The sequence below is a fragment of the Staurois parvus genome, unplaced genomic scaffold (assembly GCF_062004578.1).
Source record: "Staurois parvus isolate SC_StPar_1 unplaced genomic scaffold, SC_StPar_1.0 ptg001651l, whole genome shotgun sequence".
Classification (NCBI taxonomy): Eukaryota; Metazoa; Chordata; class Amphibia; order Anura; family Ranidae; genus Staurois; species Staurois parvus.
In genome coordinates, this window is record NW_028319447.1 from 268,867 (window position 1) to 280,517 (window position 11,651).

Genomic DNA, 11,651 nt, shown 5'->3' on the forward strand with positions numbered 1-11,651 from the left:
GTAGGTGTCAGAGGTGACCTGGGAAGAGGAAGACGACCGAGCCAACCAATCGATGACGGCAGGGTTGTCGGTGGAGACACAACCGCTGGATGACACCGGGAGCACTGGCCTCTGGCTGCGAATAGTGCTGCCTCGACCCCTTCCTCTGCTGCCACGTCTGCTCGCTCCTAAAACATTGCCTCCTCTGCCACTCCTCTGCATGTTGTCTGACATACTCTTTAATTCAACGATTCTGTGTCCCTGAGTAACAATTCTGTGTCCCTGAGTAACAATTCTGTGTCTGTCCCTGAGTAACAATTCTGTGGCCCTAAGTAACGGTTCTGTGGCCCTCAGTAACAATTCTGTGTCCCTGAGTAACGTTTCTGTGGCCCTAAGTAACGGTTCTGTGGCCCTAAGTAACAATTCTGTGGCCCTGAGTAACAATTCTGTGTCTGTCCCTGAGTAACAATTCTGTGGCCCTAAGTAACGGTTCTGTGGCCCTCAGTAACAATTCTGTGTCCCTGAGTAACGTTTCTGTGGCCCAAAGTAACAATTCTGTGGCCCTCAGTAACAATTCTGTGTCTGTCCCTGAGTAACAATTCTGTGGCCCTAAGTAACGGTTCTGTGGCCCTCAGTAACAATTCTGTGTCCCTGAGTAACGTTTCTGTGGCCCTAAGTAACAATTCTGTGTCCCTGAGTAACAATTCTATGTCTGTCCCTGAGTAACAATTCTGTGGCCCTAAGTAACGGTTTTGTGGCCCTCAGTAACAATTCTGTGTCCCTCAGTAACAATTCTGTGGCCCTAAGTAACGGTTCTGTGGCCCTCAGTAACGGTTCTGTGGCCCTCAGTAACAATTCTGTGTCCCTGAGTAACGTTTCTGTGGCCCTAAGTAACAATTCTGTGTCCCTCAGTAACAATTCTGTATCTGCCCCCGAGTAACAATTCTGTGGCCCTAAGTAACGGTTCTGTGGCCCTCAGTAACAATTCTGTGTCCCTGAGTAACGTTTCTGTGGCCCTGAGTAACAATTCTGTGTCTGTCCCTGAGTAACAATTCTGTGGCCCTAAGTAACGGTTCTGTGGCCCTCAGTAAGAATTCTGTGTCCCTCAGTAATAATTCTGTGGCCCTAAGTAACGGTTCTGTGGCCCTCAGTAACAATTCTGTGTCCCTGAGTAACAATTCTGTGTCTGTCCCTGAGTAACAATTTTGTGGCCCTAAGTAACGGTTCTGTGGCCCTCAGTAACAATTCTGTGTCCCTGAGTAACAATTCTGTGGCCCTAAGTAACAGTTCTGTGGCCCTCAGTAACAATTCTGTGTCCCTCAGTAACAATTCTGTGTCTGTCACTGAGTAACAATTCTGTGGCCCTAAGTAACGGTTCTGTGGCCCTCAGTAACAATTCTGTGTCCTTGAGTAACGTTTCTGTGGCCCTAAGTAACAATTCTGTGGCCCTCAGTAACAATTCTGTGTTTGTCCCCGAGTAACAATTCTGTGGCCCTAAGTAACGGTTCTGTGGCCCTCAGTAACAAATCTGTGGCCCTGAGTAACGTTTCTGTGGCCCTAAGTAACAATTCTGTGGCCCTCAGTAACAATTCTGTGTCTGTCCCTGAGTAACAATTCTGTGGCCCTAAGTAACGGTTCTGTGGCCCTCAGTAACAATTCTGTGTCCCTGAGTAACGTTTCTGTGGCCCTAAGTAACAATTCTGTGTCCCTGAGTAACAATTGTGTCTGTCCCTGAGTAACAATTCTGTGGCCCTAAGTAACGGTTCTGTGGCCCTCAGTAACAATTCTGTGTCCCTCAGTAACAATTCTGTGGCCCTAAGTAACGGTTCTGTGGCCCTCAGTAACAATTCTGTCTCCCTGAGTAACAATTCTGTGGCCCTAAGTAACGGTTCTGTGGCCCTCAGTAACAATTCTGTGTCCCTCAGTAACAATTCTGTGTCTGTCCCTGAGTAACAATTCTGTGGCCCTAAGTAACGGTTCTGTGGCCCTCAGTAACAATTCTGTGTCCCTGAGTAACGGTTCTGTGGCCCTAAGTAACAATTCTGTGGCCCTCAGTAACAATTCTGTGTCTGTCCCCGAGTAACAATTCTGTGGCCCTAAGTAACGGTTCTGTGGCCCTCAGTAACAATTCTGTGTCCCTGAGTAACGTTTCTGTGGCCCTAAGTAACAATTCTGTGTCTGTCCCTGAGTAACAATTCTGTGGCCCTAAGTAACGGTTCTGTGGCCCTCAGTAACAATTCTGTGTCCCTGAGTAACGTTTCTGTGGCCCTAAGTAACAATTCTGTGTCCCTCAGTAACAATTCTGTGTCTGTCCCTGAGTAACAATTCTGTGGCCCTAAGTAACGGTTCTGTGGCCCTCAGTAACAATTCTGTGTCCCTCAGTAACAATTCTGTGTCCCTGAGTAACAGTTCTGTGGCCCTCAGTAACAATTCTGTGTCCCTCAGTAACAATTCTGTGTCCCCGAGTAACGTTTCTGTGGCCCTAAGTAACAATTCTGTGGCCCTCAGTAACAATTCTGTGTCTGTCCCCGAGTAACAATTCTGTGGCCCTAAGTAACGGTTCTGTGGCCCTCAGTAACAATTCTGTGTCCCTGAGTAACGTTTCTGTGGCCCTAAGTAACAATTCTGTGGCCCTCAGTAACAATTCTGTGTCTGTCCCTGAGTAACAATTCTGTGGCCCTAAGTAACGGTTCTGTGGCCCTCAGTAACAATTCTGTGTCCCTGAGTAACGTTTCTGTGGCCCTAAGTAACAATTCTGTGTCCCTGAGTAACAATTCTGTGTCTGTCCCTGAGTAACAATTCTGTGGCCCTAAGTAACGGTTCTGTGGCCCTCAGTAACAATTCTGTGTCCCTCAGTAACAATTCTGTGGCCCTAAGTAACGGTTCTGTGGCCCTCAGTAACAATTCTGTCTCCCTGAGTAACAATTCTGTGGCCCTAAGTAACGGTTCTGTGGCCCTCAGTAACAATTCTGTGTCCCTCAGTAACAATTCTGTGTCTGTCCCTGAGTAACAATTCTGTGGCCCTAAGTAACGGTTCTGTGGCCCTCAGTAACAATTCTGTGTCCCTGAGTAACGTTTCTCTGGCCCTAAGTAACAATTCTGTGGCCCTCAGTAACAATTCTGTGTCTGTCCCCGAGTAACAATTCTGTGGCCCTAAGTAACGGTTCTGTGGCCCTCAGTAACAATTCTGTGTCCCTGAGTAACGTTTCTGTGGCCCTAAGTAACAATTCTGTGTCTGTCCCTGAGTAACAATTCTGTGGCCCTAAGTAACGGTTCTGTGGCCCTCAGTAACAATTCTGTGTCCCTGAGTAACGTTTCTGTGGCCCTAAGTAACAATTCTGTGTCCCTCAGTAACAATTCTGTGTCTGTCCCTGAGTAACAATTCTGTGGCCCTAAGTAACGGTTCTGTGGCCCTCAGTAACAATTCTGTGTCCCTCAGTAACAATTCTGTGGCCCTAAGTAACGGTTCTGTGGCCCTCAGTAACAATTCTGTGTCCCTGAGTAACAATTCTGTGGCCCTAAGTAACAGTTCTGTGGCCCTCAGTAACAATTCTGTGTCCCTCAGTAACAATTCTGTGTCTGTCCCTGAGTAACAATTCTGTGGCCCTAACTAACGTTTCTGTGGCCCTAAGTAACAGTTCTGTGGCCCTCAGTAACAATTCTGTGGCCCTAAGTAACGGTTCTGTGGCCCTCAGTAACAATTCTGTGTCCCTGAGTAACAATTCTGTGGCCCTAAGTAACAGTTCTGTGTCCCTCAGTAACAATTCTGTGTCCCTCAGTAACAATTCTGTGTCTGTCCCTGAGTAACAATTCTGTGGCCCTAACTAACGTTTCTGTGGCCCTAAGTAACAGTTCTGTGGCCCTCAGTAACAATTCTGTGTCCCTGAGTAACGTTTCTGTGGCCCTAAGTAACAATTCTGTGGCCCTCAGTAACAATTCTGTGTCTGTCCCTGAGTAACAATTCTGTGGCCCTAACTAACGTTTCTGTGGCCCTAAGTAACAGTTCTGTGGCCCTGAGTAACGTTTCTGTGGCCCTAAGTAACAATTCTGTGGCCCTGAGTAACGTTTCTGTGGCCCTAAGTAACAATTCTGTGGCCCTCAGTAACAATTCTGTCTGTCCCTGAGTAACAATTCTGTGGCCCTAACTAGCGTTTCTGTGGCCCTAAGTAACGATTCTGTGGCCCTAACTAGCGTTTCTGTGGCCCTAAGTAACGATTCTGTGGCCCTCACTAACAATTCTGTGTCCCTGAGTAATGCTTCTCTGTCCCTAAGTAACGTTTCTGTGTCCCTAACTCTCTCCCTGAATACAGCCAGGTCTGCCTCTCTTGAATGACTGGAGGCAAATGAAGAATTCTAAAATGGCCGCCATTTATAGCTCGACCATTACACAGTGCTGGCTGGCTGGCTGCTGATTGGCTAATGCGATCACATGTCATTAAGGAATGCATTATGGGTCAGCGCGCCTTTCCAGACATCCCCGCTCTGTCGCCGCACATGTCCGCCGCCATTTTAGGAAAAATTTCGATTCGCGCGTCCGAAGTAGGCTATTTTTCAGATTCGGCGCGAATCGAAAATTTTCCAATATTCGAAACGAATTCCACTTCGCCTACTTCGATTCGCTCATCTCTAATAATGACCCCAAACATATAGCCAATGTCTTTAAAAATTATCTTCAGAAGAACAAGGAGTCCTGGAAGTGATGGTTTGGCCCCCACAGAGCCCTGATCCCATCATCATGGAGTCTGTCCGGGATTACATGAAGAGACCAAAGGATTGGAGGTAGCCGACATCCACAGAAGATCTGTGCTTAGTTCTCCAAGATGTTTGGACAGTGGCTAAATGGTTAGTACTTCCCCCTGGCAGTACTAAGGTTGTTGGTTCAAATCCCAACCATGGCACCACCTGCCCGGAATTTGCATGTTCTGCCTGTGTGGGTTTTCTCTTGGGTACTCTGGTTTCCTCCAACACTCTAAAGACATGCTGGCAGGTGAATTGGCTACTGTCTATATTGTCCCTAGTATGTGTATGTATGAATGTGAGTTAGGGACCTTAGATTGTATGCCCCTTGAGGGTTAGGGACCTTAGATTGTACGCCCCTTGAGGGTTAGGGACCTTAGATTGTACACCCCTTGGGGGTTAGGGACCTTAGATTGTACGCCCCTTGGGGGTTAGGGACCTTAGATTGTACGCCCCTTGAGGGTTAGGGACCTTAGATTGTACACCCCTTGGGGGTTAGGGACCTTAGATTGTACACCCCTTGGGGGTTAGGGACCTTAGATTGTACGCCCCTTGGGGGTTAGGGACCTTAGATTGTACGCCCCTTGAGGGTTAGGGACCTTAGATTGTATGCCCCTTGAGGGTTAGGGACCTTAGATTGTACGCCCCTTGAGGGTTAGGGACCTTAGATTGTACGCCCCTTGAGGGTTAGGGACCTTAGATTGTACGCCCCTTGGGGGTTAGGGACCTTAGATTGTACACCCCTTGAGGGTTAGGGACCTTAGATTGTACACCCCTTGAGGGTTAGGGACCTTAGATTGTACACCCCTTGAGGGTTAGGGACTGATGTGAATGTACAATATATATGTAAAGTGCTGCATAAATTGATGGCGCTATATAAGTACCTGAAATAAACAAATGTTTGGAACAACCTACCTTCCAAGTTCCTTCAAAACCTGTGTGCAAGTCTACCTAGAAGAATTGATCCTGTTGTGAAGGCAATGGGTGGTCACACCAAATACTGATTTCATTTTTTTTTTTCAGTTCGCTCACTTTGCACATTTTGTAAATGGATAAAAATAAACAATTAAAATATGTATTTTTGAAAGCATTTTTACTTTACAGCATTTCTTCACAGCTGCCTAAAACCAGATAGTTGTAATTACATCTTAATCCACCTGGGGTCTCTGCAGTGAGTGTAACTGATGTTTGTCAAGAATGGATGGTTGGATGGATATCTCCCTTATTTCCCCTCCAGGGGTCTCCTTCCTCCTGTTTTGATCTTTCTCCAGTATATCACGGATGGATTATATAAGGAAAAAAGAAACCATGGTGCCTTATCCTTTTTAAAGATGTGCTTGTGGCACAATATATCAATATCTCAATATATAAATACACTCGTGAGAATAATCAAATAGTGAACATTCCAACTCCAAACGATGAAAAATACGTGATCCCCTCCCAGGACCCTGCATTCACTATATCCGCTCTCCCAGGACCCTGCATTCACTATATCCGCTCTCCCCGGATCCTGCATTCACTATATCTGCTCTCCTAGGACCCTGCATTCACTATATCCACTCTCCCAGGACCCTGCATTCACTATATCTGGTCTCCCACAGTACACAGAACATGGAAAATGCTACCCTGCCTTGGCCCTACTGTATGTAGGAACATAGCCACCCTGCCTTGGCCCCAATGAATGTACGAACATAGCCACCCTGCTTTGGTCCCACTGTATGTAGGAACATAGCCACCCTGCCTTGGCCCTACTCTATGTAGAAACATAGCCAACCTGCCTTGGCCCCACTGCATGTAGGAAAATAGACACCCAGCCTTAGCCCCACTGTATGTAGGAACATATCCACCCTGCCTTAGCCCCACTGTATGTAGGAACATAGCCACCCTGCCTTGGCCTCACTGTATGTAGGAACATAACCACCCTGCCTTGGCCTCACTGTATGTAGGAACATAGCCACCCTGCCTTGGCCTCACTGTATGTAGGAACATAGCCACCCTGCCTTGGCCTCACTGTATGTAGGAACATAGCCACCCTGCCTTGGCCCCACTGAATGTACGAACATAGCCACCCTGCTTTGGTCCCACTGTATGTAGTAACGTAGCCACCCTGCCTTGGCCCTACTCTATGTAGAAACATAGTTAACCTGCCTTGGCCCCACTGCATGTAGGAAAATAGCCACCCTGGCTTGGCCCCACTGTATGTAGGAACATAGCCACCCAGCCTTGCCTCACTGTATGTAGGAACGTAGCCACCCGGCCTTGGTCCCATTGTATGTAGGAACATAGCCACCCTGCCTTGGCCTCACTGTATGTAGGAACATAGCCACCCTGCTCGGTCCCATTGTATGTAGGAATGTAGCAACCCTGCCTTGGTCCCACTGTATGTAGGAACATAGCCACCATGCCTTGGCCCCACTGTATGTAGGAACATAGCCACCCTGCCTTAGCCCCACTGTATGTAGGAACATAGCCACCCTGCCTTGGCCTCACTGTATGTAGGAACATAGCCACCCTGCCTTGGCCTCACTGTATGTAGGAACATAGCCACCCTGCCTTGGCCTCACTGTATGTAGGAACATAGCCACCCTGCCTTGGCCCCACTGTATGTAAAAACGTAGTCAACCGGCCTTGGCCCCACTGTATGTAGGAACATAGCCACCCTGCTTGGCCCCACTGTATGTAGGAACATAGCCACCCTGCTTGGCCCCACTGTATGTAGGAACATAGCCACCCTTGTCTTGGCCCCATTGTATGTAGGAACGTAGCCACCCTGCCTTGGTCCTTCTGTATGTAGTGTAGCACTTACCCCTCAAAGGATCCACTTAATGTGTTGGTTCCCCTGTTTGTGAGACCATGACTCTCTGACACACCTGGTGGGTGAGGAATATTTAATGCAGATGTCTGGATATACACCCCAATGGCTCAAGCTGTATAGGCACCCAAAATAATACAGCAAATGGTTAACCAATACTAAGAAGTAACCTATAACCAAATACACAAGAGAAAAAAAATATATGCAGTAATGTGCAAAACATTTAGGGAGGTGTGACGAAATGCTGTCAAGTAAGAATGCTTTCAAAAATATATATTTTAATTGTTGATTTTATTAATTTACAAAATGCAATGTGAGTGAACAAAAGAAAAATCTAAATCAAATCAATATTTGGTCGGACTACCATTTGGCTTCAAACCAGCATCAATTCTTACACTTGCACAAAGTCAGGGGTTTGGTAGGATTAGAGCCAGGTGTATGATTAACCAATTCTATCAAGCAGGTGCTAATGATCATCAATTTCATTTGTACGTAGAAACACAGTCATTTTCTGAAACACAAACAGCTGTGCAGAAGGATTAAAACTGGGTTGGGAAAAGCCAAACTCTGCTATCAAGGTGAAGTTGTGGAAGTGTCACGATCAAGGGGTCAGGCTCAAAGACCAGTTGCTATAGCAGTGGAAAGGCTCACCTGAAACCAGCAGGATAGGTACACAGGCAGGTCACCGCGGCGGAGGAGTGGGCTCACCCGAGGTGCGGAGTCTAAGTACCAACCGGTGTTCACCAGAGCTCCTGATGGTAGAGATGGATTTTGCTGCGTGATAGCACCAGGTTGTGTTCCTCGGGATCACCCCACCGGGAGGTGAGCAAGCGGAGGTCCAGTAGCGTATAAGCAGGTAAGGATCAAACGGAAGCGTGGTCAGTAAACAAGCCAAGGTCGTTAATGAGCAATCGCAGGTTGGGATCAGGCAGAGAACAAGCCAAGGGTCAATAACTAGTGGCAGCAAAATATGGATAATAACAGAGATGACAAGGAGCACGATACTGGCTGGAGAGCACAATAATCTGGCAAACAGGAAGTGCAGAGACATGGCTTATATCAGGAAGCTCATGGGAGGAGCAAGGGGTTCAAGGTTCATGACAAACATGTTCAAGGTTCATGACAAACATGGTCCAGGTAGGATCATTCAAATAATTGTCAAGGGAGCTGTCCAGCATTCCAGGTGGTTCAGCAAGAAGAAACATTGCCAATCACCGCTGAAGGGCCAGGTTTGGACCCAGGCTCCTGACAGGAAGATAGTTTCACCATGGCAAAACTGAGCGCAGCAACTAAACACAAGGTAGTTATCAGGGGCGGACTAACAACTCATGAGGCCCCCGGGCAATAGGGGATCATGGGGCCCCTGTGTCCTCACCCACACTCAAACCACACCCAAAAAAGCCTATGAAAGGTACCAGGGGCATCTCATGGGGCCCCCTACTGACCCTGGGCCCTCGGGCACTGCCCAAGTTCCCGAATGGTCAGTCCGCCCCTGGTAGTTATACTGCATCAGGAAGGTCTTTCCAGGCAAAGATTTTAAAGTAGACTATGGTTTCAAGATGTGCAGTTCAAGCTCTTTTGAAGAAATGGGCAATGTTGAGGAGCGTAGACACAGTGGTTGACCAAAGAAACCTAATGCAGCAGATGAAAGACACGTCATGCTTACTTCCCTTCAGTATCGGAAAATGTCCAGCATTGCCATCAGCACAGAACTTGTGGAAACCAGTGTGATCGAGGCACACCCATCTAGTGCCTAGAGAAGTCTGGCCAGAAGTGGTCTTCATGGAAGAATTCCAGCCCAAAAGCCAAACCTCCGACGTGGAAACAAGGCTAAGTGACTCAACTATGCAGGAAAACATAGGAACTGGGGTGCAGAAAAATGGCAGCAGGTGCCCTGGACCGATGAGTCAAAGTGTGAAATATTTGGCTGTAGAAAGAGGTTGTTTGTTCCCCAAAGGGCTGGAGAGCAGTGCAATAATGAGTGTCTGCAGGCAACTGTGAAGCATGGTGGAGGTTCCTCGCAAGTTTGGGGAGTACCAGCTTGCTCAAGATAACGCAGCTTGAAGAGGTCAGGGCTGTGCACTGGTGTCCCCTTTTAGCTCAATTGGGTGAGCTGATCAAGCACTGATTTTTTTCTCTTTCATATGATTGGCAGGCTGTAATAACTCCCAACATTGATGGTTAGTGGCTGGCTGTATGAACACCCCAACATTGATGGTCAGTGGCTGGCTGTATGAACACCCCAACATTGATGGTCAGTGGCTGGCTGTGTGAACACCCCAACATTGATGGTCAGTGGCTGGCTGTATGAACACCCCAACATTGATGGTCAGTGGCTGGCTGTATAAACACCCCAACATTGATGGACAGTGGCTGGCTGTATGAACACCCCAACATTGATGGTCAGTGGCTGGCTGTATGAACACCCCAACATTGATGGTCAGTGGCTGGCTGTGTGAACATCCCAACATTGATGGTCAGTGGCTGGTTGTATGAACACATCAACATTGATGGTCAGTGGCTGGCTGTGTGAACATCCCAACATTGATGGTCAGTGGCTGGTTGTATGAACACATCAACATTGATGGTCAGTGGCTGGCTGTATGAACCCCCAACATTGATGGTCAGTGGCTGGCTGCATGAACTGCCCACAACTGGTGGTCTGTGGCTGGCTGAATACATTTTCCTAACATTAGTGGTCAGTGGCTGGTTGTATAAACCCCCTACATTGATGGTCAGTGGCTGGCTGGCTGTATGAACTTCATGAGCATTAGTGGTCAGTGGCTGGCCATATAAACCCCTAATATTGATGGACAGTGGCTGACTGTATAATCCCCAAACATTGGTGGTCAGTGCCTGACTGTATGATCCCCTTCTCAATTATTGGTAAGTGGCTGGCTGTATGAATCCCCTCAACATTGCTGATCAGTGGTTGGCTATATAACCCTCCTACAATGGCTGTCAGTGGCTGGCTGTATGAACCCCTAACATTGGTGGTCAGTGGCTAGCTGTAGGACCCACCCCAACATTAGTAGTCAGTGACTGACTATGTAAACCACCAATATTAGTGGTCAGTGGCTGGTTGTATAACTCACAACATTAGTGGCATTAGTGGTCAGTGATTGGCTGTATAAACTCCCCCACATTAGTGATTAGTGGTGGAAGTATGTACCCCTGCCAACACTGGTAGTCAGTGGCTGGCTATGTGAACCCCACAATATTGGTGGTCAGTGTCTGGATGTATTGTCACCCAAACAATAATGGTCAGTGCCTGACTGTATGAAACCTCCAATATTAGTGATCAGTGAATGGATGTATGATCCCCCCAATATTAGTGGTCAGTGACTGGCTTTATGAAACCCCCAACATTGGTGGTCAGGGGCTAGATGTAGTAACCCTCCAACATTGGTGGTCAGTGGCTGACTGTATGAAGCCCCCCAATATCAGTGGTCAGTGGCTGACTATCGGAGCCACCAACATAATTGGTCAGTGGCTGGCTGCAAGAAATCCCCAAGATTGGTGGTAAGTGGCTTGCTGTATGACTCCGACCCACATTGATGGTCAGTAGCTGGCAGAATGAACCCCCAACATTGATGGTCAGTGGCTGGCTATTTGAACCCCCAACATTGGTGGGCAGTGGATGTTTGTATGAACCCCCAACATAAGTGTTTAGTGGCTGACTGTATGCACCCCCAACATTAGTGGTCAGTGGCTGCCTGTATGAACCCCCTAACATTAGTGGTCAGTGGCTGATTGTATGAATTCCCCAAACATTAGTGATCATTGGCTGGCTGACCCCCCAACATTAGTTGTCATTGGTTAGTGGCTGTATGAACCTCCCTAATATTAGTGGTCAGTGGCTGGCTTTATTAAACCCCCAACATTAGTGGTCAGTGGCTAGCTGTATTAACCCCTTAACATTGGTGGTCAGTGGCTGGGTTTATTAAACCCCCAACATTAGTGGTCAGTGGCTGGCTGTATTAACCTCTCCAACATTAGTGGTCAGTGTCTGGCTGTATGAACTTCCCCAACATTAGTGGTCAGTGGCTGGCCATATAAACCTCTAACATTGAAGGGCAGTGGCTGACTGTATGATCCCCGAACATTGGTGGTCAGAGCCTGA